This window comes from Parasteatoda tepidariorum, chromosome 2 (genome assembly GCF_982258835.1).
Source record: "Parasteatoda tepidariorum strain Cologne lab strain chromosome 2, Ptep-v5.0, whole genome shotgun sequence".
In the NCBI taxonomy this organism is placed as follows: Eukaryota; Metazoa; Arthropoda; class Arachnida; order Araneae; family Theridiidae; genus Parasteatoda; species Parasteatoda tepidariorum.
Genome location: NC_141756.1, coordinates 45,053,294 through 45,072,312, shown reverse-complemented (window position 1 = coordinate 45,072,312; position 19,019 = coordinate 45,053,294).

The window sequence follows — 19,019 nt, the reverse complement described above, 5'->3', positions numbered from 1 at the left end:
ACTCCAATGCTAACGCTATTTAAGTTTCACAACGCAATGCGTGAAAATTTCCCTGCAAATCACAGAATCGGTAAGGGAAAAAAAATAAAAGTCAGCGTTGCGATTGAAGTAAGATAACGCTGTGCGAAATCTTTATTTTTTATGTATTTTATTAAATACTAATTGGAAACAAAAATTGTGTTGTTGACGGTAAGAATGATATTAATCTTTTGCAGGTCGTTTTCTCATAAAATGTAATTTTTGGAGAATTTTTATCCTCTAAAAGCGAAAAACTTCATTCCTGTGTTTTAATGATTGCCTTTTATTTGAATTGCCACAAAGAGCAGTCATATAATGTCCGCAAAATTGTTTCATCCTTAAAATAAGTAAAATGATTTATTTTAAATTTTAAGAAGGCAGTTGAATGATATATGAAAATAGATGAGTAGCATGTGGACAAGGAAATGGACATATTCTAGCAAACGGATGATTTCGATTGTAGGCAGGTGTTCGTTTGATTAAGATTGTTGTATCCACATTAAAATGTAAGATTGATCAGAACTAAACCTCTATTTGTACACTTTATAGAATTTTCATACTTCACAATTTTTTTTTTATTTTTGCAGGCTGAATTGCAAAATCAGTTTGCAGATTGGAATGGCAGATTGAAATCACATTCAGTGATTTTTCCCTGTTTCTTACAACATTTTTGAATTAGATTTAGTTTCAATTTTACCTAATTGAGTGGTTTCAATTTATGTTTGATATGGTACATTCATTTCTGATTCTAAGGTCATTTTTATGTCATATATTTAAGTTTCTTCTTTTTTCAGTTAAATATAGCTCCAATGATCTTCATTACAACCAGTAAATTTTCTTCGTCTATTTCAACACTTTTGAGATAGATTTAATTTCGAGTTTATCAAATATAGTAGTATACATAATGCAATCAATGCTTGACATGGTAAAACCAATTCTGACTCTGTTGTTGTTGCTGGCCCACACGGTTAGCGGAGCTAAACCAAGTCCATGACTCCAGAGACTCTGAGTAAGTCTGTAACAAAAAGTGGATCTGAAAAGAGGTCCACTTTAGAGATATTTAGGCATTGAAGTATATGCTCAGGAGTAGCTTGTTGGTCGTTACACTTAGTGCAAACAGGGAAAACTCTTGAACCATTACTGAACAACATAGTTCTTAGGTGACCGCTTCGAAATCTTGATATAACCGTCTGATCCCGCCTACTGCACTGAAGGGTCAGGCTGCCACCTGGGCGGTTGCACTGATACCAATGATGAACAGGAGGGGCCACAGGATCACGAAGCCTGTTAAAACGGGAGTGGAGCTCAGAGAAAGTCAGAGATGCCGAAGAATGCAGGGGCAGATCAGTTCCGCTCTTAACCAAGGAGTCTGCAATCTCATTACCCTCAACATCGACATGAGATCGGATCCATTGCAAGTGTATATTAAGGGAGAAAGAAAGGGTCTTCAGCTTGTTTAAAATTGAAACTCCATCACTGTCACCCACCCCGTGCCAATCCGAAAGGTGCTGGATTGCACTCTTACTATCGCTCAAAATCCAGATGTCATTTGATCCAGGAAAAGTAAGCACAGCGCCCAATCCAGCATCTATAGCGATCAGCTCGCTGCGAAAAACAGAGCAGTGATCAGGATTTCTCAACTTGATATGGTAAGAGCTGTGATTGGATCTGACGAAGACACCACTGCCAGAACAAGAATCGGCATTCCTACTGTCATCTGTATAAATAATAGTTGCCTCTCTCGGAATGCTGTTGATCAATGCAAGAGCAATTTGTCTCAGATACTCACGAACGTCAGAAGAATTGCTGACATGAACAGGAAGAAATGGGTGGAAATACACTCTTTGGAGTCCCTCGATTGGATCAACACAAGAGTTCAGATAGTGCGGCTCAACATTTTCATAAGTCAAATTATCACCGATCACTAGACTGAAAGGGCTGTTTCTCTTGAGCCTTTGGTTATTTCTACAACTGTGAAGGAAAGCTGACGTTCGGTTACCAGTACCAAAACTGAGTAGTTTGTTATAATATTTGACAAGCATTGATTTTCTTCGAAAACTGAGCGGTTGTAAGTCAGCCTCAAAGAGGACAATATCGTTGGGGCAGCTGTTACGTAAACCTGTAATGATCCGCGCAGCACTAAGCTGAACCAATTCAAGCCTCTCAAGTTGGGCCTCAGAAGCTCAACAATAAACTGGATAACCATATTCCAGGATTGGTCTAATAAGAGCCAAATATGTATTGCGAAGAGTTTTCGAATCGGCTCCCTAGTCGTGCCCTGAGATGAATTTTAAAATCCCCAGACGTTTTCTACTCCTAAGTACCAGATGATCAATGTGCTTACTGCTGGTAATCTCCGGGTCCAGAGCAAATCCTAAGTATTTAGGGTTCTTGTCTACGGAGAGAGGCTGTCCGTTCAAAAAATATTAGACTAGTAATTATATAGCTTCCTGTTAGTAGTGAAGAAAGCGGAACTAGACTTTGAAGGGTTAAAACTTAATTTGTAGTGCTCAGCAAAACTCCACACGTCAGCGAGAGTTTGATTGATGTTGTTCTCCAAGACCGAGATGCCTCTGCCAGAATTCCAAATGACGATGTCATCTTCAAACAGGCCCACTTCACACTTTTTAGAAGCAACAGTTTCGATGCCACCCAAAAACAACGAAGAGAGTTGGAAAAGAGTTGGGCTCAAAACGGAGCCCTGAGGTAATCCCTGACTCTATTTGAAGGCCTTTGACAGGGAATTATTAAAATTAACCTTGATTGTTCTGCTGCCTAAAAAATCATATAACCAAGGCAGGATTCTATCTCCCAAATGAAAGGAATATTCTGACTCTAAGATCATTAATCTCTACTATTATTCAAATTCACGGTGAGAATCTCGATTCATCCTAATTATCTTAATCTAATACTGAGATTATTAAGCACGATGTTGATCCTATTCAATATGAAAATTGAGTTTTCTAAAACAGTTATTGAATATCACTCCGAAGATTTTTCTTCTTCTTCATAACTAGACAATAAAAAAAAAGAAATGAAGAACTTTCATGTGATTTTAAAACAGAAGTATGCCTCCCTCCCAAAACTCAAAAATTGCATTTTATTACGTAGACTCATATATAGTTACTTTTAAGTAACCGACGATTAAAAATGGTTTATTTATCATACACTTAAAATCATAGCAATTCTAAAATATAACTACACTTCGAGATTATATTACATGATTCATCTTACTAGTTAGGGAGGAAATGTAAGCTCTGTTGCTCTGGGATTTAAATTTAATGACAACAGGCAAGCCGTTTAGAACATTTAGATCCAAATGCGGATTTCATTCATTTTAATATTATCGCAATTGTGTATACGTGGTCATCAAATTTGACGGGGACATAAACCCCGCCTTCTAAATCACGCTCTTCCATTTTAACCATCCTAACCAATCATAAATCTAACTAGAATCGATGCCGGCCGAGCGATAGTAATATCCGTAAATAGGCCCTGCATCCCAATATTTGGGGAAGCAATTAGGTTGCTGCAGTGTAAATCGATGCATCGAACAGATAATTGTTTGGGTCATTGAGTTCATTATGGTTAATGGTTCTTTTCGGAAAAGGAGCAGGGGTACATGATTGTTGTTTCTATCGGGCTAGCCTCTCCCAATCCTCCCGGGAATTTTCTCCTGTTTCTCTCCAGGATCCATCATCCATCCAGAAGCAATCCTGCTTTTCCCACATCCTTTTTCATTTCGCCTTTTGAGTCAGCTAGGGTAGTCATTAGTTACCAAACACTCCGTCTACTTTATAGATGGGAAAGGAAACTGATTTCGAATTTGTGTACCTCCCATCTTCTCTCCACTCTTATTTTTCTAGTTTTTTTATGCTTTTCGCATTCGTTTCCGAAGAGATTTGCAGTGGTGATAATAGGGTTAGTATTTTAAGGTAGGCAGTCTTTACGAATACTTTCCTCTAAAAGAGTGATTAGATGAGACTATTTTAGGCTTATCATTGGATGAAATGTAACAGAACACTATACTTAATTGCCTGTTTTTTTTTTATCCCTATTGATTAATGAATATTTGTAATTGCCTATAAGTATTGATTAAAGTGTGCTTATCACGAAATAAAATACTGTAATAATTAACTAAGTCTCGTAGTTTTTCAAAATAAACGTTAATTGATTCGTAAATGTTAATTATTAGGAAAAATTCGAAAGCTTTTTGGGAGTTTGCTTTATGTGAGAAATAGTAACTCTTCATTATTGAAACTTAGGTAATATATTTTAGGGCAGTGCAAAACTCTAGCTAATTAAACTTTGACTTTTATTTTACTCTCTAAGAGTCATACTTTGTTTGTATATTTATATTAGTAAAATAGCGTCCTAATGCTAATTAAGGTTTAAGACTTAAACTTTCTTAGAAGATAACGTTATATACAAATTACTATCCAGTTAAATGCTCTTTATTGGTCCTCGGTATTGCGGTATTGGTCTTCGTTAAACTGTGCTACCGTAAAGTGCTCGACTTCGCGCGCAGGTCGTCGGGCTACCGAAGCGGGGGTGCCATCCCCTCCGCAGAGGATCAAAATTGCGATGGCATGTCTTCGGATCATCCTCCGGGATGTTTCCCAGACCGTCGCCAATAGCCCATTGTGCAGCTCTAGTGCGACGTAAATTAACAACAACAACAACAGCTCTTTAAGACAAAATATAAAATATGTCATTATTATAAACAAAATTGTAAAGCAAAAAATACAAAATAAATAAATAATAAAAAACCCAGAATTTTTTTAAATAATCGATTTTTTAATTTTTGTTCAATTTTTAACTTTATGCCCTTTTTTAACATTTTATTTAAGTTTGGAGAAAATAGACAGATTTGTACTGATTACTGGGAACTTAATTTGTATGTGTTTAGAAATATTTTATTCTTGGGCAGATTACTTAAAACATGTCGACTTTTTCAAATCTAAGTACTTTTGTAGCAAATGAAGTTTTCAGAATTACAAACATATCTTAAAATTTTAGTTTTCAGTGAATATACATTTCATATAGACATTTGTGACAAAAGTACAGAGACTCAATCGGTAATGTGAAAATACTTTTGCAATGATGCTTCCTAAAAAAATATTCATGATGAGATAAACCAAATTAACGACGAGGAAAGAAAATGCAAAGATAATTAAAGTGAATTCAAATCAGATTTCCAATTTAAAAATTATGATTTTGCTATAAAATGCAATGAACAGATACAGTTAAATCTTCATCCCTAAATATGCCACTTGATTGGCATGCATTTTTTTTCATTAAAGAAAATTGTTTTGTTTCGATATTCAGGAATGTGTTTGTTTAGGGAACCATAATTATAGTCTGTCCCTTTTTGTGTCTTTATTTATGACTTTGATACATAATTATTAAATAACAAAGGTTAAATTATATTTCACACAAATGGAACGAATTATCTTTCGGAAAGAAATTAGTTCACCTTTTAAATGTATTTACTGAGGACGCATTGGATCTAGAATATAATTTGCGAACATTATAAGATGTGTTATTATTAAAATGTAAATATTTTTCATTCCAAACAATACTGTTCAAAATCTTTAATAGACAAAAAGAACGTTAGCGGCAATTTTTTGACTATTTTTTTTATTGATTTCAATTTTTTAAATGAAAAGAATAGGCTGCTGTCTTTTAAGTAAGTTATCCATCCACTGTATTTCAAGTAAGTTTCTTATAAGTTTCTACTACTGGCCATGACTGTTCAAGCATCAGATGAACGTTGTTCTATGCTAAATTTGCAAATTGTGCAACATAAATGAGTAAATTGATGGCCTTCACTTAAGTCGCTGTCTTACAGTTTATACTGGATATCTTTGACAAAAGCATTGGGAGGTCAGACACATATTACATTTTATGAGCTATACTGTAGAGCAGTGTTTCCCAAAGTGTGGTACGCGTACACCCAGGGGTACGGGAACCGTTTCGCGAGGGTACGCGTTCCTATGTAAAATATCTTGTAACAAACAAAAAGTTATCAGTTCTATGTTATCAGTTACTTTAAGGTTTGTAAAACTAAATAATTTCAATTTCTAAAAGTAATGATTTTCTTTAAATTTCGAAATTTTTGATCAATGAGCGAAACTTTTTCTAGTGCGATGAATTTTTTTCATTTCTCCACTTATAGTTGTATTACTTTCTATTCTAGAAAATTAAAACAAATGCAAATGATTCAAGAAGAAAAAATAACTCAACAAATTGGTATTATTTTAAAACACAAAATTAATATTTTTATAAAAAATGTTTCATACTTTCAATGCAATATTTTTACAAATTTTTTTTCAAACTTTCAATGCAATATTATCTTAAGTCTCAATCTAGAAGTTGATAAAGAAAACTTTTTTATATGTCTAACAATTCTGGAATAATACGTTTTTACTTCATTTTTTGATGGTTGCAGCATTTATGTTTCATCGTTTGGCAACAGATAGTTTGAGCGCGTTAGAAATGGAAGAGCAATCATTACTGAAAGGAAATTATTATCAGTTGGATGGGATAAAGGTTCATAAGCGTGTCAAGAAATATAAGAGGTAGTATTTGCGTCACAAAGTAGCTATTAATCATTGCTTTACCGTGACATAACGAAAATAACCTTTTCGTGTATAAGACGACTATTACTCAATGTTAACACAGGTAATGGTTATATGCCCATGGGAAAATTGCCAGGTGCATTTATCGTGTTAAAGAAGTGTCTGTGTACACTACTGTAAGTTTCATAAAACTCTTTGTTCCAAAATACACTTAGTTTAGATGCTCGTTTTGCTTCTGTGAGCAAAATAAGAAAAAGAAACCTGTTTTTTTTTGTTTCAGCGTAAGCAATCCATTAGCATTTTCTTGAGAAAATAGCCGGCTTTATTTATTAAAATCTTAAAGAGAGACTTTTATTTATTGTTGAAGTCTTTTTAAGGAAATTTGTTACGTTTTTATTCTTGAAAAATAGTTTAATTTGTTTGTTAATACATTTTTAAACGGATCATTAAAGCTAGATCAAAGGCAAACTTAAAAATGATTGTAAAAGTCACTATCTTTAAATTAAGCAATATTTAGTTAGAATGTAAATCATTATCTAATAAAAACAAAACAAAAACTTTCTCATTCTTACTTAAGTATGTCTTTATATCCGCTATTGACAACATAAAATATGGATGCCTTTGTTTTACATTCCTATTAAAACGATATTTATAGTTTTAAATTTTCATGTGACCATTTTGACCTATCTATAAGAACGAGGAGAAATGGGGAAATGTAATAGTGGGCTTGCTTATTTGAATTATAGCCCTATTATATTAACAAAATGTTCCTGCATAAAATTAAATTTATTATTACATTTTAGAAACAAAACTACATTTAAAAAAAAAAAAAAATGTTGTCTTTCAAGGCAAAAAAAAAAAAAAAAGAAGAAAAAAACGTGAGTAACAGGCAGCAACGAGGGTTGGTGATTGAAGCTTCCCAGTTAAGAACGAATCTCAATCAAATAACTTTTTTTACGATTAAAATCATATTTTTAAATTTGCCTTTATTCAAAACTGTACTAAGTTATAATTTTCTTTGACTTCTTTTGTTTTGTTCTTTCTAAGACTTACATTAAAAGTGAAACCCTGTATTATAGCTTAGATTAAAAACAACTATATAATACAACGAAGCTCTTTCTATAGTATTACGAGGGTAATTTTTTGTGATTAAATTAAAAAATAAAACAACGCTTTAAAATCACAAATCGTGAAAATTTACTAAAAACATACACGCTTTTCGAATAGTACATTTTTATAAGTAGGATAAAAGAATATTTTAGTGCGACGTAAATTTTGCCAGTTTTTGATCATCTCTGTTTTTATCATTCTTGTCTTTTATCCCACTGATGAAGATATACTATTATGACATTGAAATGCGCACAGATTTTTAATAAATTTAAACTATTCGTGATTTTGAAATGTTGTTTTTAATGAAATTTAGAGCTCTTTCCTTATTGTGAGTTTATTACTACAATTTATTTATCCTCAATATTTCCAATAGCATTACTGCATAGAGTTTTGATTATATATGGTATCTGAAATCTTCACACTTGATATATATATTTTTTTTTTTTTTAAGAAACCTTGTCAAAATGAAAGAAAAAATTATGCACATTAAGGGTCACAAATTAATATTTAAACGAGGAAAAAAGAGACACGCTATCGGAATCTTCTAAGTCAACGTTGAGGAAGGCGGAATTAAACCCACCAAAATAATTCTGATGGCCAGATAAAGCTTAATAGTGTTTCTAATAATCACTTTTAAATTCTTTTTTATTTTGTCTAGCAATCAAACAATATTTGATGCTTTTCATCTCGTCATATTTTTGAACTTTCATTAAATTTTTACATGTTTTACCCATTGTGAGAAAAGCTCTATTGTTTTATGTTTTTCATCTCTGCGAGCTTTTCTACTAGATAAACAGCAATGACTTGATCAACTTATACTAGATCAACTTCAACGACTAGATCAACTTTTACACCATAATCACAAATAAAGTCATCTAGTAAGAGTCAAACATCATAAGATTCATTAAGGTCCAAAAGATAAAATGGGCAGGCCACTTAGTAAGAATGGAAGAAGACCGTATTGTGAAAAAGATTTTTGATGCCCGGCCGACAGGAACACGTAGAAGGGGCAGGCCAAATCTCAGATGGCTAGATACCCTGGAGAAAGATTTATCTATATTAAAAATAAAGAATTGGAAGTTCATTGCCAAAAGAAGGACAGCTTGGAAAAAACTACTGGAGAAGGCCAAGGCCCATCCTGGGCTGTCGAGCCAGTGAGGAAGGAAGGAAGTAAGAGTCAAAAAAATCAAACTAACATACGCATTTATGAAAAAAAGCAGCAGAACAAGAGCAAGTAAAAAAAAGCAGGCAATAATTTTGAAACCTCTTAACTTGAAATGCTGTGGTGTTTTCGAAAGTCTTCCCTGACAAGGCTGAACTAGATCCTTAACTTAACTGCATGATTGCTTCTAGAAGGTTGACAGCGCCTTCTATGTAAACAGTCGTTGATTGGGTTCTATCTTCGTTTCTTCCAAAATAAAAAGAAACATTTCAAATTGAAAATTTTGATTTTTTAGTGAGGATTTCTAAAGTTAATGTTAAAATAAAATTAAATAAAAGATGTTAATATAAAAGATATTAAAATAAAAGATATTAAAATAAAAATAAATAAAAGATGGACGATGCCTGTATCCACTCGGAATTCATGATTGGAGATGTGTTTTCCTCCGTTTTCACTCTCTTTTCCTGTTCCAGAGTAGTAGGATGTGCCGCCAAAAAAAAAAAAAAAAAGCAGTTTTTCCTTTTAAAGATTTACAGGTACCGACTGACTTTAAAGATATATATTTTTAAAAAAAATATAAATTTTCAAGGTAATAATACCGCTTAATTAATGTAAATATGTACAAGGGAACTGACGCCTTCTACTGAAGAGAAGTAGAAATTTCGAGTTGAGATGTACAATCAGAATGATCTAGTTCACCGGTAGTAATATTTCAGTCTGCTCACCAACGGTTACGATCAAGTTCAGCCTTGTCTCAGAGAAGAAAAAAAATTTACCAATGATGAACCAATGATTGCAATAACGCTATCAAAATTTTCTCTCATTTTCGTTAATTTATTTAGAAGACTCATACTCTTAAATAATCTCTAAGTTATTATAGTTATTTCCTATTTCTCAGTTTAAAAATTAATATTTGACCCGTAATGACTATATATAAGACCCGTAATCCTTAACTTTATTTTTTGACAAAGAATCTTAAGATATATTAAGCACACTGTAGTAAATTTCACTTATGACAGTTAGCAAAATTACAATTAATAAGTGAATAAAACATGATAGATATTATTAAAATATAACAGCTATGATTGATGGCGTGAGGTTATGGCATTTTCTGATACAATATAACAGTAGAATATTTCTATTTTTTACTTTTTCAAGAAGCCTTGAACGTAAAATCCTTAGAAGGGTATGAAAAAAAAAATTCTTTTGACGAAATTTTGAAGGTTTGAATGGAAATTCGTGGTTTTTTCTGACAGAAAATTCAATAGAATGGAATTTGAATGGATAGTGAAATTTAAACATAGAAAGTTGAAGAAAAGAATTCTATAGGAAGTATTTAAAAACATTTTCCCTCAAGAAGTTTGCAACAGATATGTGGAAGAGATTGAAGAGAGTTAAATGATTGGATTGAATTACCCTTATCTATAATAATTAAAAGAAAGATGTTGCAGACATGCTTTATAACTTTGAAACCATATGTATACCTCAAATTTGTACAGAGGTGGCAGGAGAAAATCTAACCCCTGGTTCTAAAGATCGTTAAGAATTTTCAATTACTCCGATTAAGATGTCTATTCGGGAAGTGAATAATTCTTATAGGTATAAGTATTAACAATTGTTGAAAAACGAACTGCAGATGATTTTTCTCCCAATTATTTAAAAGATGGGATCCGTGATGTTTGCAATTCTCCTGCAGCTCTCTTTAATCAAGAATGAGTTTCATTCTGAATTTATTGTACGTTTTTCAATAATGTATTATTTTTGATTTGTTATGTTATGTTAGCACAGGAATTAACGGGAATGAATCTAAGGGCCATGTTATTAAGCTTTTCCGTTTTTTCTCTGCGCAGTTTATGTATTTAGCATGTAGCGAAAGTAAATAAATAGACGGAGGAGACGGGTTACAATTTTTAAGATAACTTCTGCTTGGAGTCAGCAATGTATTGGGTGCTATGTAGGCACAATCTTTAATATGTATTTTTGGAACCTAATTTTAAAACAAATCCTGAAAAATGTACATATTAGGGGTCACAAATAAATATTTAAATGAGAAAAAAGGAACAAAAAAGGAATCGAAATCTGTAGAATTACTACATTGAGCATGTGATGAAATTTCAATTTCTTTCCATTTACTCAAAAATTAAACATTTTCAGTCCCATCTTCTTCAGTAGTGATTCGTTAGTTACGAAAGCTATTGTTCCTCATTTAAAGATTATTTTTTGTTGAATAAAGTGCATAGATTTTTGAGAAGAGTTCTAAAAATATATATTACTGGTGAGGATTAAGGTACACATTGCACACGGTAAAAGCTGTGATTTATAATTTTTCCAAATTTGGTGCTTAACACACCCAAAAAATGTGAGAGAAGCATAACTGTTTTTTAAATTAACACCAAATCGCGATTTCACAAATAGTTTCAAGGGTAGTTAAATCTAAAACAAAATGGAAAAAGTTAACACCGAACACACGCACATTTAAGTCAACGTTAAATATTCCTGCTTCCGAAAACATCTGAAATACGTTAACAGAAACAAAAATTCACTGCCGAAATATGTATTCATGTTTTCAGTTGTGTAATAACGAAATATTTATTTTAATTTTTAAGTCTATGTTAACTGCGTTAAATATTTTTATTATGTATAACTTCTATCCTCTTCTGCTCTCTCAAATCTTGTTCTTCGCGTGCAGGTCATTGGGCTACCGATGCGGGGGTGGCATCCCCTCTTCAGAGGATCAAAATTGTGATGGCATGTCTTCGGATCATCCTCAAGGATGCTTCCTAGACCGTCGCCAATAGCCCATTCTGCTGCTCTAGTGCGACGTAAATGAACTACAACAACAACATCAAATCTTGTTCAAATTCGTCTTAGTATTATGCGTTGTTTGATTTACTAACTAATTTTTGCTTTAAGAATCAATGTATATATGCATTTTAAATTATTGCTTATAATTTTATATTGTCTCTTAAAATAAGTTTACAGTCTTTTATGTGCATCATGTCTCATTGTAATTATAAATTTTAGCGTTATTGAATACCAAGGATGGATACAGCTCCTTTTAATCTAAATGTGCAAAAGAACGTTCTTGGAGTTTCACTGCTTCTCCATTCTTCACCACACGTGACGTAAATTAGCTGTCACCATTTTTGGTGTTAAGACAAAATAAATTTTTTTACACAGCATCTGCATTATGTGTTTATTGCATTGTATATTATACATGTTTGCATTTTTATCGTTTTTGTTCCAAACATTTGTCAAATAGTATAATCAGCAAAGTTTCACATGATTAAAATATTTTTAATTTCAAAAGTTATATTTTCCGCGCATAACAATTAATTACTAATAATGTAATAATGAACGTAAAGTAAATTATCTTTTATATTTACGTTCTAGAATTCTGCTTTGGACAGTGGACACTATTATATGGCTTCTTCTATGACTTGCTTGCGCATTATATTTATTTTATTTTATATACAGTTACATTAAGGAAACATTTACATTTGATGATTGTATGTTTAAAAAAAATGAAGTGAAATGCAGAATACTATAATTTAATTAGCATTGCTGAAATATTTGGTCTTTCATCCCAAAAATTACTGTTTTTCATTGTCTTCAAGATGTATTTTTATACTACCTTAACCCTGGAACAAATTCTTTTGTGTGGTTGAGAATTTCTCTTTCACAAAAGAATTCTTTTTACGCTAGAAAGTAGAAAACAACTAAACTCAACCATTTGGTCGGCAATCGCTCGAAAATTTGTTTTCTTTTAGTCTGTGTTTTCCTTCTAACTGTATTCTGTTGTTTCTTTTTTCTTCCTTCTACCAATAAGATTTCTTAGCGTATGGAACTCAGAACAATAGTCTAAAGGACAAGTGGGGATTGTTTGTAAGAATGAGAATAATATTACTAAAAGAAATTTATTTTCACTGACTAAGGCTAGCTTTTCAATTCATTCGTAGTATGAAAGAATACATCTATGAGACAAGGGCATTCATATTATTTCCGATTTCGTTTAATTTCAGACAAAATTGCCGAAAGAGGAAATGCGTTTGATTTTTATTCTCTAAAAATAAAGACTTTTCGAACGCAAACAATAATACGTTCAGATTCAAAAGACATTTATATTAAAAATTTAATTTTCGAACTCGGCGAGAAAAATCGGTTGAAAATGGAATAAGAGAACAACTTTTCAAGAAGCATGTCAAAAGTATACTCTCTCTAGAAAAGTGGATAAATATATCAAATGGGTGTTAAAAGGCAACGTTCGTCTTTGTTTTAAATCCTTTGAATTTTACCTCCGAGTAAAGTCTTGTTTGCTAACTTTAAGAAGCCATTTCCTGTTCTTTGAGTTATAATTAATTTATCGAAAAAGCAATCAATAGTATTGGAAAAATGTCTACCTTATCACTTATCTGATAAATATCGTGATGTTATTTAAAGAGAGCTATTATGTTTTCAGTCAGAAAATCGATGAATCTTACGCAAACATGTAGTTGTTATAGCTGACAAATATTTTAAAATCTGCTTATTTTAGTCGCTTCAATGACTCCTAGCACTTCATAGGTATTTAGTTGATAAGGAAATTTTGAATCAGCTTAGAAAAAAAACTAAAAAAAAAAAAAAAAGCGTTTCCACCAAAAAAGTTAATAATAATAAAAGTGGTTACTCTTCACTAAATATGAAGTTAGAATATTTTATAAAATAAGACATCTTAATATGTTAGCGTGTTTTGGAAAGGTTTTATTAGAGTATTCTAGACCAATTATTAGAAATTAGAAATATTCACTGAGCTGAAAATATAGTAATTTTATGTAGAAATACGAATCCCATAGAAGACGCACATAATAAAATAGTCAATAAAAATTAACAATTGATTTTTTTTATTTCTTATTTTTCTTTTTTCCTCTTTTTGTGGTGTAAAATAACTCAAGTAGACTTGCCTTATACTTATAATTTATAATTACATTCGTTACATTTTTAAAATTTCGTAAGTCAAATAGCTTTCAAATACTTAGAAGAAAATACTAAACAAAAATATGCTTTCCTCCAATTCAAGGGTCAGTTTAAATTTGTAATTAAAGTTATTCCTTATTTCTCTTAACTATTATGTATTAGTTTTATTATATATTCATTAATAAAATTTTCAACACTTCCTGACGAAGAATGCGCACTGTATACTTCATGTTATAAATAAAAATACTATACTTCTGATTTTAGACGACTGTAGAACGCTAATGTTTAGATAAATGGAACTTTAACTACGGAGCTATTATACTTAAGTGAAGTATGTCAATCTGATGTAAACTATATAATATTATGTTAACATTCCAATTACAAACTATATCAACATGAAATAAAAACCCAAAATACGGAATCTTTATGGCTAGTTGGTATGAACTTTAGGCATGCATGGTAATGTTTTATAGTGATGTAATAACTTTGCAAGTGCAGAATAGATTAGTAACATGAATTTTTGACGCCTTTTCTTACGTCGATGAACACTCGGTCAAGTATATATACGCAACATTTTGACAGGCGTATTAGAAATCATGCTTGGAGATATTTCCATTTGTATACTGATCTTATTGTTATTCTTAACTAACTCTAGAGCACAAATTTGTTCAGGTAAGAAAACTAGTACTCGCAACCTTAACATCACACAATTAGATAATAAGGTCTATGTTAGAAGGTATTATGATTTCGTTAAATTTATCTACAGTAAAAAAAAAATTATTTAAATGTTTGTGCCATTTCAGTATATATTTATGATATGACAGCAGTTCCAAGACACCAGAGATGCTTGAAAGTTTCTTACTCAATGGAGGCTAAAATTTCTTATTTAGAAAATTTTAATTTTTTCATTAATGAATTGAATGATCAGTGCTGCTGTTAAATAGTGTTAAATGATTTAACAGTGCAAAGTTCTATTTTTGTTGGTCTTTCTATTCAACAACACTGTCAAAATATCCATGTTTAAATACCTATGTTTTAATGTACTGGCTTTTTAAATTTGAGAGAGCGTTTCTTGAAGATGATGAAGTACATAACACAAATTAAAACCCGATTCATAAATTTTCACTAGTGCCTGGATTTTTATTAGAGTGGCTCTAATTAAAAGTGAACACTTGTGATAGTATTAAAAAAGTAGGTAAGAAGAGTGCATGGCAGATTGGGTAAAATGATTTATTAGTTTGTGGGCGAGTATTTAAAGTGAATGCAAAATCTTTCTAAGAGAATGCATTCAGGCAACGTACAATAGCACTATTTTTAGTGAGAGACAGTGAGCATGTGGTCGTTTATCGATGAATGTTTGCTGTTTATGGCGCTGTCTAGGTCAAATGATTGTGAACAAATGGTGTTAAACTTTTCGTAAAGGAGTGATTCATAAACGGATCTGCCACTATGAAGAACAAGTATACAGTATGAGCTCCCACCAGCCCATTTTAATCGTTGATGGTACAATCATAGGTGATAAAAATTTATGACTCGTGATATGTGTACTGAAGTTTGTTCGGCATGAGTAAAAGCGTGGTGTATTCTTTTCTACTAAAATCCAACTACTACTTCAAGCTGACCTGTTTTGGACTCATCATCCTTAAGTCTGATTTATCTTCATAATGAATCTGATTTATCTTTTTTGAAATGATTAAAAAGCTATTTTTTGCTTGCGGTGAACTTTTGTTACTTTAATTTTTAACCTCGAATGGGGGAAACCGTAGCTGTAGTATTTCTGACATTATCACACATGTCAACTTTTCGTTTAGAAAATTCACGTACTATTTATTTTCACATCATATAAACTCTCACAAAAATCGAATCAACATTAAATCGTAAAATTGGTACCGTGAACTATAATTACGATCCAAGTTATTAAAATCTTAATAAGGAGTTAACTGTTTTTTCCTCTAAGTTGTACTATGTTATCATGTAATCAAGTTCTAATTTACATAACATGGTTCAACTTTGCACTGTATTAAAGTTGCCTCGTGTTTGCACGATATTATAGTTCGAAGTAGCAGTTTTATAGCTCAAAGTTAAAACATTTTTTCTGAAAGTACAGATTATAAAAAAATAAATAATAGTAACTATGCATGCTTCAGGGACAACGATAAAACTATCCAAAATTTTAACAGCGCTAATGACACCTTCAATTACTATTCGCGATCGCAACGCTCGAGTACGCCCTCTATCGGGAGCCTGTAAATATCAGACATTAATTTATCACGTTTTCATTTAGTTCTATCAAAATCATCGGCCATGACGGACGCCATTTTCTTAGCAGCAAATAAAAATCAAAATTTCCCTAAGGAGCAGCTGAAGAACTTGAAAAAACTAACCAGAACATGCCTAACATTGAAGCAGAACACGCCAAGCATTTGAAGAACAATTTCTGAATAATTTTTACCTTTCTATTACCAACAACATAACTTACAATTTCATGATCACTTGCTGTTACAGATGTGTATATTACGGTAAAATAATTTTTTCTGTCTTCTATTCATTACAAATTAAAATGAAGTCAACATTACTTTCGTCATTCCAATAAAGAAATGTGAATTCAGAACGTCAAGGACTGCAATAGTTATAGAATTCTTCTTTGTTATAGAACAGTATATATTGCTGTATCTATATAATTCGGAAAACAACAATAAAGAATCAACCAAATTACTTGAAATAGTGTCATTTGTGCTCATGATTATTAAATTTTTTATGGTTTTCTTGGTAAGTATTTCTTAGTTTTGAAAGAGATAATTTCAACTAGAATTCAGCTGTTCTGTTTTTAAGCTACATATTCAAATTCATATCGAGATCTTACAATTATAAAATTTTGATGTGTGGTATGTTATCTAAAAGTAATAAAGGGATAATCTATGCACACATTATTTGAAAATAAAACTTTCAAATGAAGAACATTTCATTTGGAACTCTACGGATTTGTAAGGAAGGTAAGTGTTATGATTTTTATAGTAAAAAATTAGCTTGTAAAACTTTTTTTTCTTATTTGATAATAGTTCTCTACAGAATGGTTTCTTACGTCTGATTAAGAACTATAAGAATAATAAGAAAAGAAACTATATGAAAGTTTTTATTTCAATGTAAAGAATTCTTAAAATCGTTTTTTATCCTAAGAATTCTTTATTTTCCGTTTTATAGTTTATAATTTTTTGATAAAAATTTTTGTCAAAATACTTTTTTTGAAAACATAAATGGTATAACATTTTGTGTTAATGTATAATTCTTGCATATTCTAATGTTTCAAGTAATATGATTCAGAAAAGTATGAATAAAAATTCGGTACTTTTGTATTAACGCCACAGCAGCTACAGATTTGGCTGTTTTAAAGTGCCGCCAATCTACACCTAAAATTTTTGTGACAAATCATAAAACGAAATACTTTATTTAAAATCAAAGTAGTTTATCGGATTTCGGTGGACAATGGGCAAAATATTTCACTCCAGAAAAAATAAAATTGCATCTTGTTCTATTTTCGGCAAATCCCAAAGACGCATTTTCGTAGCACTAAAAATGGTTACAAAAATCGAATAATAAATCATTTTGGAATTCTTCTGATTTATGAAGCAGGTAAGTGTTAATTTTTATAAAATAAAATTTTTTACTTTTAAGTAGTTTTTTTCGCGATGATAGTTTTCTATAGAATGGTTTTCTACGTCCGATTATGAATAAAAACAAAACAAACATGAAAGTTGTTTATTTTAATATAAGGAATTTTTAGAATTGTTTTTCTTTTGTTTTGTATCGTAAGCATTCTTTACTTTACGTTTTTCAGTTTCTAAATAATGATTTTTATTAAAACTTAAAATTTTTTTGATAAAATTACTTGTCAAAAAACTTTATTCACAAAATTAAATTACATAAAATTATGAAGCTTATGTATACTTTTTGCTTATTTTAATGTTTGAAGTAATATGATTCTTGAAACTATGGAATGTAAAGTTTAAATAGGCCTTTCAGGTTATATCATTAAATTTAGTAAAACTTTTTCTCAGGCATTAGGTTTTAACTCTAATAAGAAGATAAATATTTTTTTCTGTTTACTTACAAATATTTTTCAGATGTGTTTTGGATGTTTCTTCTCTAAAAAAAAGAGATACCATCTTGTTTTCGGATGTATAAGAAAGGATATCAAACATTTTTCTTTTTTAAATTTAATAAGCCACATTAAAGAAGGAACGTTGCAATGCTACACGCTACATTAAAGACGTCTCCAGAGTAACTGAATGACAGTTCATATAGAAATCGCAGGTATGCGTCTCATACAACAACGCCCCCTATAGTTCGTTGCGATTCGCGATCGCAACGCTCGAGTACGCCGTCTAGCGGGAGCCTGTAAATATCGGACATTAATTTATCACGTTTTCATTTAGTTCCATCAAAGTCATTGACTGAATCAGACGCCATTTTTTAGCAGCAAATAAGAAACAAAATTTCCCTAAGGAAAAGGCCGAAGAACTTGAAAAAAATCTCCAGAATATTAGTAAATCTTTCAGGAACAGAACACGCCAAACATTTGAAGAAACATTCCTCAATAATTTTTAATTTCTATTATCAACAAACTTGCAACTGATGACTTCCGATTTCGGATACTGTTACAGATGTGTGTATTAAGGTAAAATGCATTTCTTCTGTCTTCAATTCATTACGAATTAAAGTGAAGTCAACATTGCTTTCGTCATTCCAGTGAATAAATATGAATTCAGAACATACAGAATTGTAATAGTTATAGCATATTCTTCTTCGTTATAGAATAGTATATATTTCTGTATCCATATAATTCGGAAAACAACAATAAAAAATTATCCAAGTTACTTGAAATAGTGCCATTTGTGCTGATTCTTAATTAATTTAAATCGTTTTCTTGGTAAGTTTTTTTTAATTTTGAAAGAATAAGTTCAACTAGAATTCAGCTATTCTGTTTTTAGCTACATATTCAAATTCATATCAATTATAAAATTTTGCTGTGTAGTATGTTATCTAAAAGTAATGAAGGTATAAACTATGTATCTATTATTTGAGAATAAAGTTTTCAAACAAGGAACTTATCATTTTGGAATTCTCCGGGAATCATAAATCAGGTAAGTGCAATGATTTTTACAATAAAAAATTAGCTTGTAAATATTTTTTTTTAT